We start from the raw sequence: 15,781 nt of genomic DNA on the forward strand, positions 1-15,781 counted from the left end.
GAGTGGCAAAATAGAGGAGGGTAGGAGGTGAGGGGTTTAGCACGTACTTTCTGAAAGGTGACTGAAAGGTAATTTATTGAGAGGCTCCATCTCAGTTCCTCAAGTTACCTTTATATGTCAGTCATACATGAGCAAGCAGAGAAGCAAGGCCCCTTGTAATACATAGGAAAGCTGAGGAATATCACTTTATAAGCTGAGCACAGGAATGGAAAGAGATTTGATGCCAAGTAAGTGTATTGACCCAAACACCAGAGAGAGGTAAAGGAACAAATACCAAATTCTGTGTCAGAATCCTTGAAAAGACATTTGTGTAGATGATTACAGATCTTGCCATGTCAGTTGAAGATACCGTGCCATGACCATGAAACTGAAATGCTCAAGAACCATCCTTGCATCAAGAATGTCAAGTATGCTTCTAGAAGAGAAGCATCTGGGGAAACAGCTTTCACACATGCTTTGAATTTTATGGTAATTTTTCTCTCTGGAGACTTATCTTCAGATTTCAAGCATCAGTTTTCTGTCTTAGGGAAATGACTTATCCTTCTTGTGTTGCTAATATGAGAACTTCATCAGCAAGAACTTAAAAATTGCAGTTGTATCCATTCTGCTTGAATAGTAAATGCTTCCTAGTCCTTTTTGTTGTACTTAAACAGTAGTCCAAAGGAAACTACACATCTCGTCATATCATTGTTACATTATCGGACTCTTCAGAAGCAATTGATCAGCCCTTCATAGTGAAGTCATAAAGCAGAAAAATGAAACATCCTTGTTTTTGTAAAATCAGATGTGTGAGATAAAGGATGGAATCTCATATCTGTCAAGATTTTCAGATCCCTTCCAAGAACTCATATCTATATAAGTTAGGGATCTGGAAGTTGTTAAAGGGCTGTTTTATTCTCAGTGATGTTCTTTTCTCTTTTTTTTAAATATGAATTGATCTGATTGTCATATAACTGATTTTTTCAAAAGCATATATGTAAACTAGTGACTGCATGTAGAAATCTTACTGGATTTCTTTCTCCATTCTAAGTGAACCTTCCTTTAGCTTCTCTCCCTGTTCAATACTTCAACCAGAATTATTCCCCAGACTTTTCTTCTGTCTGTCCTCTTTCCTTGGAGCAATGGCATGGCTCATAGCACTTCTACCTGTCTTAAGGGTGGTGTTAATAACTTTTCTCACCTTCTAGCTGGGGATGCCTGCTGACTACTTTGCACAGCCACATCTCCCATCAAGGCATCAGAAAAGACCCTTTGAGGTTGTGGAATATTGGAAGCCAATTTGTAAAGCCAGGGTAGGGGTTATTGGCAGCTCTGTATTTTCAGCAGTAGTGCAAATCTGAAGGCCACTCTTAAAATTGTAAAGTCAAAATTACACGCGCAATCATGTTTCTTATTCCTAAAAATTGAACTATATGGACAAAAAAAGTCTTACCTCACAAGTAATGGTATAAAGACAACATTTTAATAATGATGGCAGAGAACTGGATATTATTTTATCTAACCTAATTCTGCATACAGTAGGCTGCAAAGTTTAATTTATATAGAGAAAAAAGGTGTCTCCACCAATCTGGGAGATAAATCTCAGGCAGAAGGTATGGGGGGTGTGTGTGTACCTTGAAAATGGTTTCAGTTAGATACATGGCCTAAATGGCCCTTTGCTGTGTAAAGTCTTTAAAGTACCAGCTAAAGCAAAATCTTTAAACTGGTGGTTCTACTTGACGAGAAAAGAAAGAAAATATCTCCATAAAACTTATTTAGCTTTGCATGGGCTAGGGGTTTTTTATTGCCTTGTTGCTTTTAAGCTCCAGAGAACAGGATGTTTCATAGCTGCTCAATTTGCTTTAGTTATTATCATTTGAAAGAGTTTGATGATTCTAATTTCCTTCTCTACGCTTCTTGATTTTAGTAGACGTTTCTCAATTTTAGTAGTAGAGTAACACTTCAGTATCCTGTGTTGATTTTTATGATGGCCAAGGCTTTGATATTAATTTCTTCTGATATTTTCTTTGATATTAAAAGCTGAGGATGTGTGGTTACCAATGCAAACTGAGGACTCAGAAAGATGAATATAATTCTAAGTGCTTGCTTGTAGGATGGTTGGTGAGTTGATGAGTACCATGAATCACCAGTGCACCCTTGTGTGATGTGGACTAACTACATGCTAGGTTACATTAGCTAAAGCATAGCTAGCAGGTCAGAGGAAGGAATTATTTCCTCCAACTTGGCCTTTATGAGGCAGCAGGTGGAAGACTGTGTCCAGTTTTGTGCCCCAGTAATGGAGAGAAATGAAGCTAGTCCAACTAAAGGGCATCAATATGATTAAGGACAATGGACCACGTGGTATTCAAGGGGAATATGAAGGAACCAGATTTGTTCATCCTACAAAAGGCTGGGCACATGAGGGTGGATCCAGTTGTATCTTCTTCCATTGTTTGAACAAGAAGCTGAGAAGATGCACACCCTTCTCAGAAGTACACAGTGAAAGAAGAAAAGTGGTGCAGCACTGGAACCAATTGCACAGAGAGATTATGGAATCTTCATCATTGGAGAAACTCAAAACTTGCCCAGACTTGCCCTGAGGAACCTGACTTAAGTGTGAAGTTAGCTCTGCTATGTCTGCAGGACTTCATGATGCCTAGAAATTTCTAACAACCTGAATTATTTTGTAGTTTTATGTGTAAAACGTATTTTCTAATGTTAACTTTTCCTAATGTTAAATAAAGTGTGAAAGATCCTTGTAATGGATTCAGCAGCCACTTTAAGAAGTCAGGCTTTCCCCATGAACTGCAGTGATCCCTTTGAAGCAGTTTAACTTGTCTTAGCTCTGACAACTGAGCTGTTATTACTCAGGGGTATTTAAGCGCCTTCAGAAATTTCCTTCAGAAATTGAAAGCATTTCCTCAAATTGTTCTTGCTAACATTTACAAAAGTATGTTTTAGTAAATATTTACCACTGGCTACTACTGCAGCTCAGCTGACATGGTGATTTGTCTAACTAATTAGCATATTTGAACCCTAACACTAAAGTAGGCCTTGTCTGTAGAAATTGCAGAGCAGTGTTTGGCTACTAGTGGATTGGTTTGGGGGGTCTCATTGTTTTGTGGTTGGTTGTAAGGTTTTTTTGTTTGTTTTCTTTCTAAATGCTTGTCTTGTACACAAACCTTTGTTGTAGCTGAAGCCATTGCTTACAGGTTGTAGCTTTAAGTGCAAGCTGTCATTTCCCCACCATGGGAAATTTCAGGTGTTTCTTTTAAGCACAGGTTTATGACCAAAGAACACCACTTAAATCGGCAGAATATACAAAGGGTTAAAAAGAAGAAAGGAAAAGTGATGTTAAGTGATTTTAATTGGATAACAAGAATACATAAATTATGTCTTGCTGCCTGTTGCTTGGCAAATTAGTGGTAGAGATGAGAAATTAGCCCACACCTCACTTGTCAGTACTTTAATGACAAAACAACCACATCTTGGTTTCTTTTCTTGTGTCCTGATACACAATTCTCTTAGCAAGTAGACTTGGGTTTTTTTTCCTCCATAGTGGAAGCACCTTCCACATTAAAGCAAAATATTTTCCCTTTGTTTACATCCTTTAAAGATTAAAGTAATTAAGTGGTTAGATACAGTGTTTGCTGCATTGTTTATGTAAATGGCTGAAATGAAAATGTGTGGCAATTTGAGATAGTAATGAGAAGGATGAAGATAAAATGAAAGGATGGCATTCACACTGTCTTTGTGCACAATCTCTCATGCGGAGACTTATAAGCAGTAAAAATTTAAGAGCAATTACAAAAGAATCAGAGCTGTCAGAAATTTTGTTTCCCTCTCTCTTCAAATGATCAGGAAGACTATAGTAATAAATTACAAATTTAATAATCAACTAGTATTTATCAGTATGTGTGTATGTGAGCACAGCATTTGTGATTACCAAGGCAAACTAGGGCAACACTATGCCCACAATAAGCCCAGCACTGCAGCTGGCTTTGGGTGGGTAGGCTTCTGCAGCTGCCACAGGTGGTACAGATGCTCTGTGTTGGGCAGAAGGTCCACATGTAAGACAGGACCTTGAATATAGAAACCTGTACATTCATGGTGCCTGGCTTCAGGACAAGTAGCAGTGCTATTATTGCTAAGGAGAGACTATGCCTCCAGCTTTCTGGAAAAAAAGTTCCCCACTGCCCAGATATGAAAATTAGTTTCAGGCTTACACTGAAATATTGAACACCACTAGACAGGATAACAGCTCAGGTGTGGAAGGCAGTCAGACCTCCAGATCTCACTGCAGGTTACAGCTCGAATAGAAAGGTTGTCTACAGTGACAGTATTAAAAAAAGAGTTACAAAAAAGCTTCCAGAAGCTTTGCATACTACAAAGCAAAGATATTCTGATTAAAATAAAAGGGCTGCAGAGAAACCAAGAAAACCAGCAAATCCCTTCTTTCTATTTTTCCAGATAGTACAAAGTGTTATTTTAAAATAAAAATATATATTCAGAAATTAAAAGAAGAAAAGCAAGCAGAAAAACTGTGCAAGCACCATTAAGCTGCAGAAATTTCCCTTGGACACATTGCAGTACCTTTTCAAAGCAGCATATGGGGTTTATTCTGGTGACTCTAATTTTAACATGAATGGGAGTCACGTGGAACACTCTTGGCATACTGCTTTGAAAATATATCCCTGCACGATTAAGGAAGACTGAAATCTTTCTAAACATCTATTTTTATTTTTTTAAACCAATTCTGAAATGCTTTTAAAGGAAAGAATTAATGGAATGAAAATGGTCCAACCATGAATAAAGCAGTAATGTAACAGGTAGAAATACTACTGGCTTAGCACTATGCATATATTTGTGCTTCAGAGGCTGAGAAATAAAGAGTGAGGAAAACTTTGAGTTTGTATCCACTGTTGCAACTGCCTCGGCATTGCTTGACCTTTATAAATTTTTCTCTTCACTTGGAAGACAAAGTAATCGTTCCACCTACCATATGCAAAGAGCAGAGGGTTCAACACAGAGAGTACATGGCAAGATTTGTCTCTGCAATGGCAAGCATTGCCATGCTGCAGTATTGACAGCATCTTTAGCTCATGGGTGATTGAGACTGAAGAAATATGTACTCTGAAGATCGATTAGGGAGACATTCATTAGCAGGAAGGAAGTTCTGAACAGATTCAACAGTTCTGACAAAGTGAACCAGAACACTGGTAGGGCTGGGCCTGGTGTGTGGGCTGAATGTGAAGTAGGGTTGCTGGAGGGAAGTTCAGAGTCCTTTCTGACAGCCGGTCCTTCCTACCCATCTTCAGAGAAACCAGTCTTAACAGTTTCTTGAAATGTTTTGAAAAGGATAAGACCGAAAATGTCCATAAAACCATATTGATGAATACAAACATGAGCATAGTTAGAAGTATGGACAGTCATCTGGTGTCCTTCCAAAAATGCAGAGAAAGAGGGAAAAGTTACTTTTTCTTTTCTAACACTTTTTTCTTTTTTTCTTTTTATGACTTTGGTTTTGTGTGGGCTACTGCTTTAATGCTTGAGGATCTCCTCTGATTATTTGCAATTTCTTATTGCCTGTCTCACTAATATTTATCTATCTTGACATCAGAGACACATATGCAAAAAAAAAATTGCCTGTCTTTTATCCTTTTCACAAAATCTTCACCAGTGATATGTTACATCATGATGCTGAGCTCTCCTGTCCTTCACATCTATTGACTTTGAGTGGGGTTTCTCCGGTCATTCCAACATAGTTGCCACTTCCCAGACTTTAACATGAGATGCAACAGGCAGCATAAAAGAAAGAGTATTTATGTCAGCCTTATTTAAGTAAGACACTTAATTTAAGCAAGCCTATTTATATAGCGAGGTTATTTATATTACATTTGGCTGTGAATGGGCGTGTGTGGGCATGCTTCTGTTGTACATGCAACACGTGTTTGGGGTATGTATACTTGGCTGCACATTTCCATATACATGGATTGAAAAAGTGGCTGTTAATGTCTTTGAGCAGAGGGTGTTGGCAAAGCCCAGTTTAGGGAGGCTTTGAAGTCCATGGGAACAGATGCATGCTGCCAGAGGCTGACACAGAATAGAAGTGTCAGTAGCTCATTTTGTGTGGCCCGAAGTACCTTATGAGGGTATGGAGGATATTGCCCTTTCTAGCTAGAGCTGTGTTCACTCGGTAGATTGCTCCTATTAGAGTATACATGCAATAACTACGTGGAAAACAGCCCTAACTGTTCATTCAGCTTATGTGAGCATTGATTTGACTTTCATTCCTGCATGAGGTGGAAGCAGACAGAGCATATTCTTCTAAAGAAAGAGAAGAAGTTGTGTGCTTGCTTGATCTGGAAACTAGACTCATGTTTTCTGTTCTTCTCGTTAACTATAGTCTTGGCAATCCCTTTCTCCCACCAGAGCCTTCTGACACCTTTCCCTGCAAGCCTGTGATGTAAAAGGAGTGTGATGGGGATATGATAAATGGTGGATAGGCCCTCATCAACAGCTATTAAACTAATAGCCTGCAGGTTCTTCACAGCAGCTGGGAAGGTGAACCAAGGCAAAGATAACCTTGTAATTGAGTCTTTTTCAGTAGTCTCATTCTAAACATCATCAACTAGCATTGTCATTCTGGTCTTAAAGGTGCATAATCACACCAATACAGTTCCTCTAAAGGCTGCTGGGTGTCTGATTGTTACTCTTAAATAACACACAGCAGAAGCTTTTGAAATTAAAACACACACAGAAAAGTCTGCTCAGTAAAAATCCCATTTCTTTTTCCAGAATGCCTAGGCGAGTATATACTGGGTTTTTAGAAATCTGGAGATGTATGCTAGCATCATTCATTGTGTAAGTCTTAAGGGTCTGTTGGATAAAACCCAAAGCCTCTGCTTCAGGTCTCATACTACTAATCTCTCCCCATTAGCAAGAGAGAGCAGGAGTTTTGTGTGAACAGATTTAATCTTCCTGTGCAGCAGATGTGCTGACACATGGGTTTCTACAGTCAATGGGGTAAATAATCTCCTGTTTAAGTAATTTCTAAGTACCTATTTATGTAATTAACATATTAAAAAAATCATGCATCATTATTTAAATGGCAAACCATGGCAGCATCAAAATAAGTTCAGATAACTGAGACAGAAGAAATTTTCCTTTATTTTGTCCCTTGTATAGTTTTTTGGTTTTGTTAAAAGCAGAAAAGTTAAAGAAATCATTTGGTTGCCATTTCATATGACCATGTAGAGATTTAATCTGCATCTTCCAGACGAGGAAAACCACAATGCACTAATGAATAAGATGGACTGGAGCATACGTGCATGTAAGAGAGACAAGACCAAGTGTGTACAAGGTGTAATTTGTTTCAACAGTGTTAGTACGATGTACATTCCCCAGTGCCTGTCCTGTGGAGACCCAAGCATTAAATGGAAGTCTTAGACTGTTTGGATTGCAGATAAATCCAGCTTCTGTTGCTTGTTTGTCAGTGTGTGCAAAGCATGAGCTGGAGAAGTAGCTAAAGATGGAAGAATATTGCAGATAAAATGCTGCAACGGTGTGGAATTGTTCTTTCCCGGGCATGTGTACTCTAGACCAAGTAATTGAATGAGAGAATTGAGATTACAGTGACATGACTGAAATTTTTTTTAGTATGTTGCAAAGGGTTTTGATACCAAATTATTATATACATTTGAACAATGTGGGCAAAGGAGGCAGCAGGGAAAATCCTAGCTGCAACTGTGGATGGAGAGTATGGGATAGATTTGACAGATAGTGCTCATATAGACCGAATGTACTAAAATTTGTAAAACTCACCTGATGATTTCTGAGCCTCTTGCATTTGTGTATTTAAGAGTGCCATGTAAGCAATCTTGAAGCTGATGATGTGTGCTGTGAAACCTTTTGCTGCCTACTGTCTGGATTTATTATAACTGATTTGAAATTCTTCAGTGTCCTCTCATGCTATATGACTGCAGTGTATGTTTAAAATGGCAAGACTTAAAGGTTGCAGACAGCTGCGGGGGCTTGTGTATTTTAAGGGCTTTTTTAATATGATAGCTATCCAAAGACAAACTAACTATGATTGTATATGACACTACCGCCAAACCTAAACATCACTTCAGGTTGTTTGTCAGATAGAGCTCTACTGTACCCAATATCAAGGTTAGAAATACTTTTGGTTTTGTTTGTGTATGTATCAAAATCTATTCAACTTCAAACTTGTTCACTGTAATGAAATAGTCACCCTCTAAGCAACTCAGTTTCTCTTTCTTCCCTTTTTAGACTTGGTTTCTTATGTCTGGTTTTGGTGGCTTTCTTCTTTTTTTTTTTTTTTTTTTAAGATGGGGATATTTTGGTTCTATATCAAACATGAGGCATTTTAGATCTTCTTGGAGTTAACATTGGGGGTGGAAAAAGAACCCAGTGGTATTTGTTTGGACCAGGAAGTCTCCTTTTGCTACCCAGACTACGTGTAATCATTTAGCAATAGGGAAACTGAGAAATATTCATATCAGTTCCTGTAGCCAATTTCAGGACTGTTTGTGGGCTGCCTTTGGCTTAGCTGAAGTGCTTCAGTTATCAGAGAAGATGAAGAAGAATTGCAAATTCAACACTCCTAGACAGTCATCATCCAGACTGCTGTTGTGTATGTCCAGGAGTGTTGTATGAAATTCTATAAAGCTCTGATTTCATTTGTATAAGACAAGTGGAGATTTTCTTTCATGCATGTCTCTGTATCTTGAAGGCTTTTAACATATGTATGTATCCTCAAAAGGGGGGCAACTTGCCCGGTGGTGCAGGAAGATACTTGAATGCTCTTGATGCTCAAAGTACAGGGAAAGGTAGTGAACATTAGATGTGCACACTGGTGCTTGGATGGTGGAAATTAAATCTGTCCATGCTTTGCAGAATGAAAGGTTCTGTGGTTTTGTAATTCATATAGACCTTCTGGGTGCTATGGTGGCAGATCACCTCTGAAGGTCATGTCTAATCTGATTTGCAAAGCTGTGTTCCTGACTGTTTTCAGCAGCTTATATATCACTTGGGTGTTCCTATTCAGATAATCTTTGTGGTTTGTAGTAAGGTTGTCTTAAATGGCAGAAAGGATAGATTGCTGTTTATGCTATGCTCCAGCATTTTCATTTTAATTTATGTTTATGTGTTGCCATCCAAAAACTTATTTCAGATGCAGTAATATTAGGGAAAAGGATAAAATTCATCAGAGCTTCTCATTTGAAATAAAGGGGCCTTCTGATAAAGAGGCATAAGGTTTTCTGATACCAAGATTAGGGAAAAAAAACAAACTGAATGTGGCCTTGAAACCTCTGAAACCTTTTATTATCTAAAGACTAGGTCTTAAGTGACACTTCAAGAATACAGATGTAGAAGAGAAGTCTGTAGGTATTCCTGGAATAAATGCATAGGACTAGCTGTTCCTGGTACAAATCAGCTGCTTCTACAAATGGACTTTTGAAAGGGCTGGAAAGCTTACCGAGAATTGGCACATAATTTATGGCACTGTAAGAGGAGTCAGTGGTAGCCAACCAGCAAGTCCATGACTTGGGAAGTGTTAGTAGGTTAACCATCTTCCTCTTTAGGTATCTGGGCTAAAAAAAGAAAACCCCACGATCTAGAAGGATGAGTAAGTATTCTATCACTGCTGATTGTTCCTCAGCTCCCACACACAAACAGGTCTTAGCCCATGACAGCATACTGCCGAGAGCTGCTGTCAGATTGACAAGTAGCAGCTCCGGTGTGAAGCCTTCCTAGAAATCTTTTATCCTTTTGGTTGAAGAGCATCATTTTATCCTGCTATCTTAGAAGATTTTTTTTCACAAATCTTGTTTATTATGTTGCTTTGAAATTGCCTGGATTTTTCTAGCCTTGAATTTTTTATCTCCCTTAAAAACTTTCTTAGGTATCTGTGGCCTGCCCTGCTTTAGAGTGCAACAAAATTCTTAGTGTGTTTACTCTCACAACACAACCTTGTGAGAATAGAAATGCAATTTACAGGGAAGACTACTGAGAAAAGAAAGTGACAAAGGTGAGATTTCTTAACATTAAATCTAACAGCTTGCTGCCATCAGAAGCAGAGATCTGTCACTTCTGCTCCTTACCTATGACAGAAAAAGACCTTAAAAATGGTCTTCTGAATTCTTGACTGGTAGCCCTAATCTGGGACATGGTCTTCTTCCTGTCAGCATGTGAAATGCAGATGGGGAGATTTAAAAACTGGGACAAGAGAAGGTTTCTCCAGATACATCAACGTTGCACTGATAATAATTATGTTTGCTTGCAGTGGGACTTTGTTTAACAAAGCACAACCTAATGGAGAGTTTTGTACTCTGTGTATCACACAACAGAAAGGAACTATTTGTTTAATTAGGAACCTCTTCAGTTTAATATTGGCTTTTAAAAAAATTCCGTGTAGAGACCCACTAGGAATGTGACATTTGGGTTTCATTGTCCAGTACCATTTAAATATTTATTTACGGTTTGCATGACTATTTTAAGCTCTACATATTGACAGTGCTTGCAGTCCATAAGACATGACAATAACGGCTAGAAAATATAATATTGGAACATTCACACACAAATTAAAGAGTATGCTCCATACTCTTAGACCACTCTCCTACATGATTTAGGTGGAAGGAGGAGTGGAAAAGGAAGGAACTAGACAGACTGCTTTTTCCCTAGCAAGTTCTGTCAGCAAATCTAGGCTTTTTAATTAGCCCCCTTTCCCTTAAAATGCACATTGAATATCTTTCCACAGTTTCATATTTCAAAACTGAAAGAATGACCGTGAAAGTTGGCAAGCTCAGGGTAATGGTTATAGCGATGGTGCTGCTCTAAAGGCAAATGAAAAGCCGGAAGAAGTACAGCATTGTAAGAAGTGAACCCTGATGACACCCTGAGCCATTAAAAATGCAGTTCTCTCAGAAGCTCATTTCTCTGTCAATAATTATAATTGAGTAACAGATGTCCTGAAAAGCCAAATCTCCGGTGTAGCTCCCTGTTCTTGGCCTTGCTCCTGAGCACTAGACCAACAAGATTCAAAGACCTTCCTAGACTCTGGATTAGTTTCAGGTAGAAGACATTTGACAAGGAGTGGCCTTTACTGTTCAAGGAGATCAGTGTAACTACCTGCAAGGTTCTGTCACGGTGCATTTTAAAATGCTGCTATTTACCACGGCAAATGCAGTGAATTTCTGTTATTAATGTAGTATAGAAATGTTGGGGGTTTTCAGAAGGGCTTTCATTTTTTTATTCTTCTTTTAATTAAATAAATGAAAATAAGGGTTCATGAATAAGGAATGTGTCCTCATTTTTTCCATCTGAAATTCTTTCTTAACATCATAGTAATAGTATATCAGTGTATCATGGTCTGTCCAAGCTTATCTTTTTAATATAAATGCATGCATTCGACTTTTCTCCTCATTTTGCAGTTTCGATAACAGAAACATAGAAAGACTGTTAACAGAACGCAAAAGACTTTTTCAGTTGTCCCACAAAAGTCTGAGGAGCAGCCAGAAATTGCCCCCAGCTGTCAAGTCCCTTTGCTGTCTGCACTATTGGCTTAGGAATCTTTTCTCTCTCTGCAATGTTGCTTCCTTTCTTCTAATCATCTTTCCTTCTTTGTATTGTCAGAGGGTAAGACAGAGTTTTTGTCAGTGTCTAACAACCTTTTGTGCATGAAGTTTTCCTGGTGTTTCATCAGACCTTGGACAGAACAGGGAACATCTAGTGTAGCATTAGTTGCATGAAGATTCAGGTCACTGTTTGTGGGTGCCAGATGCAGTTTTGGAAGTTTCATAATAGCTGTCTCAGATTTTCACCTTGTTTTGGAGAGAGACAATTTATGGAAAGGAAAATATGGTATTTTGACAGTAGTCTTGTCTTCCACTGGTCCCTTATTCAAACTTGAAATATGAATAAGGTGTATTATTCATTGGAGCAAGTCCAAAGGAGGACCAAGAAGATCATCTCCTATGAAAACAGGTTTGAGAGAGTTGTGGTTGTTCAACCTGGAGAAAGGAAGGCTCCAGGGAGAGGTTAGAGTGCTTTCCAGTACCTAAAGGGGGGCAACAGGAGAGGTAGAGAGGGACTTTTTACAAGGGCGTGTAAATAGGACAGGGGGTAATGGCCCTAAAGTGAAAGAGGGTTGGTTTAGTTTAGATGTTAAAAAGAAATTCTTTACTGTCAGGGTATTGAAGCACTGGAGCAGGTTGCCCAGAGCTGTGGATGCCCCATCCCTGGCAGTGTTCCAGGCCAGGTTGGATCGGGCTTTCAGCAACCTGGTCTGGTAGAAGGTGTCCCTGCCCATGGCTGGGGGGCTGGAACTAGATAATCTTTAAGGTCCCTTCTGACCCAAGCCATGATTTGGATACACAGAGAGTGTACCTCCTTAGCATATGAATACTATACTAACAAGTGAATACTCCTGGGGTACATATATATACGTGTGTTGTGGTGTGTTTGTACAGGGAGAAAGTCAACATGTACACAGCTCTGTCTGCGTGTACATTCCCAGCGTGTATGAGAAGAGAAAGCAAACTCACAATCAAATAAGCAGTGAGAGCAGAGGGAAAAAAGATGAGATTGCAGTTGATTATGAGCCTGGCAGCAGATGTGCTACACAAATCCAGCCCGCTGCATCCAGGCTGTTTCCATGGCGATGGAGCGAGTAATTGTGGAGCTCCGGCGCACTCCCCCGCGGCCCCGCCAAGGTGGACGCGGGTGCCGGGTCCCCACCAGCGCTTCGCCTGGGTGGGCGCCGGGCTCTGGGACAAAGCGAGCAGGAGGAGAGGGGGAGCCCCAGAGATGGGGAGCTCTTGATTTATTTATTCCCCGCGTCTGATGGTAGCATGCTAGGGAAGCGGCGCTCTTCCTCGGAAATATGGTCTCCTAAGATGCTAAATAAATGGGCAGGAGTTTCCCTGCCACGGGATTGGGCTGCCATTGGCTGCTGCCGCCTGCCTGTGCCAATGGGAGCCCGACGGGCACCCGCCACATAAGCAAAGCTACACGCTCAGCCCAGCGGCGCGGGGACGGGGAGCGGGCAAAGGTGTGCGAAGGAGGGGGCTGCTCCTCTCACATGGCTACAGCGAGGACGGGTCTCCTTAGAGAGCTTCGCCAGAGACCGTCTGCTGCCCGTGCGCATTGTGCCTTCCGCAAAAAGCAGCATTAAGTCATTCGCTCGCTGTAGTGTGGGAGGTGAATTTGTCATCGGGAACGATGGAGCTACGAGATCTCTGTAAGTAAATCTGTGTACTTTATCCTGCTATTTTAGCCTGGGCATAGATCAATAAATGGTGTTGAGGAATGGCAAAAGCAAATTAGTAGCAACTGTAAATAGCGTGAAGGATTCCTCAGTTTTGTTTCCCATATAGCGAGATCTGTTCTTCCTAATGGTTCCAGGCATCGGACAAACTAGTTAGCTGTTTGCAGTGCCTTGGGTGTTTTTTTAGCCTAATTAAGATTATTCAGTGGAAGGATGCTGTGTTCTCCAGGGCATTTCAGATCCCCTCTGTGTTTGTAAAGAAAAGCAAACTACGTGGAGCAGAATATCATAGGCAGAAAAGTCTGAGGTGCCCACATGTAGTCATCAACATTTGTGGTGTCAGTATAATAATAACAGGTACAATATTACAGTGGTCAAACGCTAGTTCAGACCCTGAGCCAAGTAAACACGAGTTGCTCATCATTCATCACTGTGTTCAGCAAAAGCAAATCATTGCTTTTCCTACCCTTTATGTTCTTTTTTTTCTCCAAATTAATTTCTTTTTTGGAGGTGGACTTTATAAACACATTTAATTCAAAACCTTTCCTGTTTGTTTATGAAGCCCATGAGTACATGAGAAGTGTGGAGAGTTTCCTTTTTCACCATTGAGGGGCATGTGTTAGAAGTTGATTCCTTTGCCTTTTGGGACTGTGCTTTTGTTTCTGTAAAGCAGAAATGGTATATTTAGAAGGGGGAGGGTGTGTGTGTGCAAATCTGTCCCTCTGTAACCCTCTGGGGTTACTTCAGTTACACCAGCCATGAATTCGGCTCAGCATTGTTCATGTTTTATCAGGTATTTGCTGTTAGACACTCAGCTTTGCTGCATGGAGCTTGTAGATGACTCTGCTTAACCCTCTCAGAGACTGTAGTCATCTTATCTGGTTTGTGAAAATACATAGGGGAAAGGACAGAAATAAGAACAAAAAGATTTAAAAAAAACTTTGTATATTTTCACCCTGTGCCTGAGCTAGTCGTGTATCAGGAATTTTATAGTAACCAAACTGGATGCAAACATCATATGAAGCTGGCTGCTTTTTAGGGATCCATTTTTGGTATCTTGTGTTCATTTTAGAACTTAACACACAGCTTCATTTCCCAGCATTAGGAGCTGCTGAGAAGTCACATTGCTGCCTGGGAATCTCAGGCTGAGGGTGTGAATTTTTTTTAGATATGGTTTAACTGGTCAGCTTTGCTTTTGAGATACTGCCTTGCAAGTTGTAGCAGGAACGTGTGTACATGGAGCTTATTCCTTCAGTTAAAGGAATCAAGCGTTGCTTCAGAGTTGATGCCAAAAAGAATTGTCAGTGTTTTCAAGAACTGTTGGATCAATATAAATTAAAAAAAAAATATGGAACATAGAATTCAGTGCATTGACACAATGAGAGTGTCTTGGTGAAATCTGTGTAAAGCTCCTCTGTGTAGTTTTGAATGTTTAACCTGATGTATCACAAATGCAGGAGGAACCCTTATTAAGCTTGAATTACTGCTTTTTCTGAAGACATAAGTCACCTGTGTTTCCCAGGGGTGTTTGGGTTGCCTTTTATTGAAATGATGGTTGCAGGCATCCTATGGCACTGGACTTAAAAACAACATAATTTCTCTAAGGTATGCAAAAAAAGAAATAACCATTAGCTCTTATTGCAATGCTTATTTTTGTTTAGCAGTGATGAAAGTGCCAAGAATGATTTTTTTTCTTAATGAAGCAGGTATGTAGCTGCTATGTTGCCTTCCCCAGGGTCTTGTATCATTCATTTGTATTTGCTTAGCACTGGTGTAGCTGAAAATCCCATAGCGTACAGCAGTCTAGGCAAAGTGATGTGCCCACTCCCCATCTTGGAGGCAAATGCTTTGATCTAGGCTGAGATCTTCCGTAAAAAGCAGTGAGAAAGCTTGGACTTCTGCACACCCGAGCATGGTTTGTTCCTGGCTTCAGGCTGGTCATTTTGATCACCTTTGGGATGCATCAAAATAAAGCTCCATTGCACCTTTGAGGTTTTTTAATTCTATACCTACTACCTGCTGCTTTATTTTTTGATTGCTAATGGGAAAACCTAGGAGAACATTGTCTTTTAAGGTCACTGCAACTCTTAAGATGATATTTTAGTTCTTGGTAGCACTCCAGGGATATAGTTCCAATAACATAAACCTCTCAAGTTCAGTTGCTAATGTTAGGCAAATACTGTATGTGATAGAGTTCCTCTATCTCCCATAGCCGTGTTCGAAGGGATTTTTTTGCTTGTCTATCCCTGTGCATTAGCAGATAAAGGGAGGGGACCGGGGAGGGAGGGAGACAGCCTATAACTGCTAAGCATTGGATCAGTCTGTCTGAGGGCTTCAAACCACAGCAGTGCCTGAGGTAGAAAAACTCATATTGCAGTCAAAGCCATGCTTGCATTAGATTTTTGACCTGATGGTGCAGAGAACAGTTGCTTGTCATTAGTGCTTGGGGATGATCTATGTGGGAGAGGCATTTCAGATTTCCAGGCTCTAAGAGTTCCAGCAACAGAGGAG

General features: G+C 40.0%; 1 protein-coding gene across 3 annotated transcripts in view; it reads left to right on the plus strand.

Annotated features, from left to right (window-relative positions):
- Positions 1–15,781, plus strand: part of ELMO1 (engulfment and cell motility 1) — a 316,630-nt gene that overhangs the window by 220,146 nt on the left and 80,703 nt on the right. Inside the window, exon 1 of one of the 3 annotated variants that reach the window (XM_051768544.1) lies at positions 12,819–13,243. The exons of the other annotated variants lie outside the window; for them this stretch is intronic. The gene's annotated coding sequence lies outside the window, so the exon portion shown is untranslated. Of the gene's footprint in view, positions 1–12,818; positions 13,244–15,781 lie in introns of those variants that run through there. 3 annotated transcript variants of the gene reach the window in all.

This window comes from Manacus candei, unplaced genomic scaffold (assembly GCF_025592945.1).
Source record: "Manacus candei isolate 608988 ecotype Guabito, Panama unplaced genomic scaffold, ASM2559294v1 h1tg000095l, whole genome shotgun sequence".
Classification (NCBI taxonomy): domain Eukaryota; kingdom Metazoa; phylum Chordata; class Aves; order Passeriformes; family Pipridae; genus Manacus; species Manacus candei.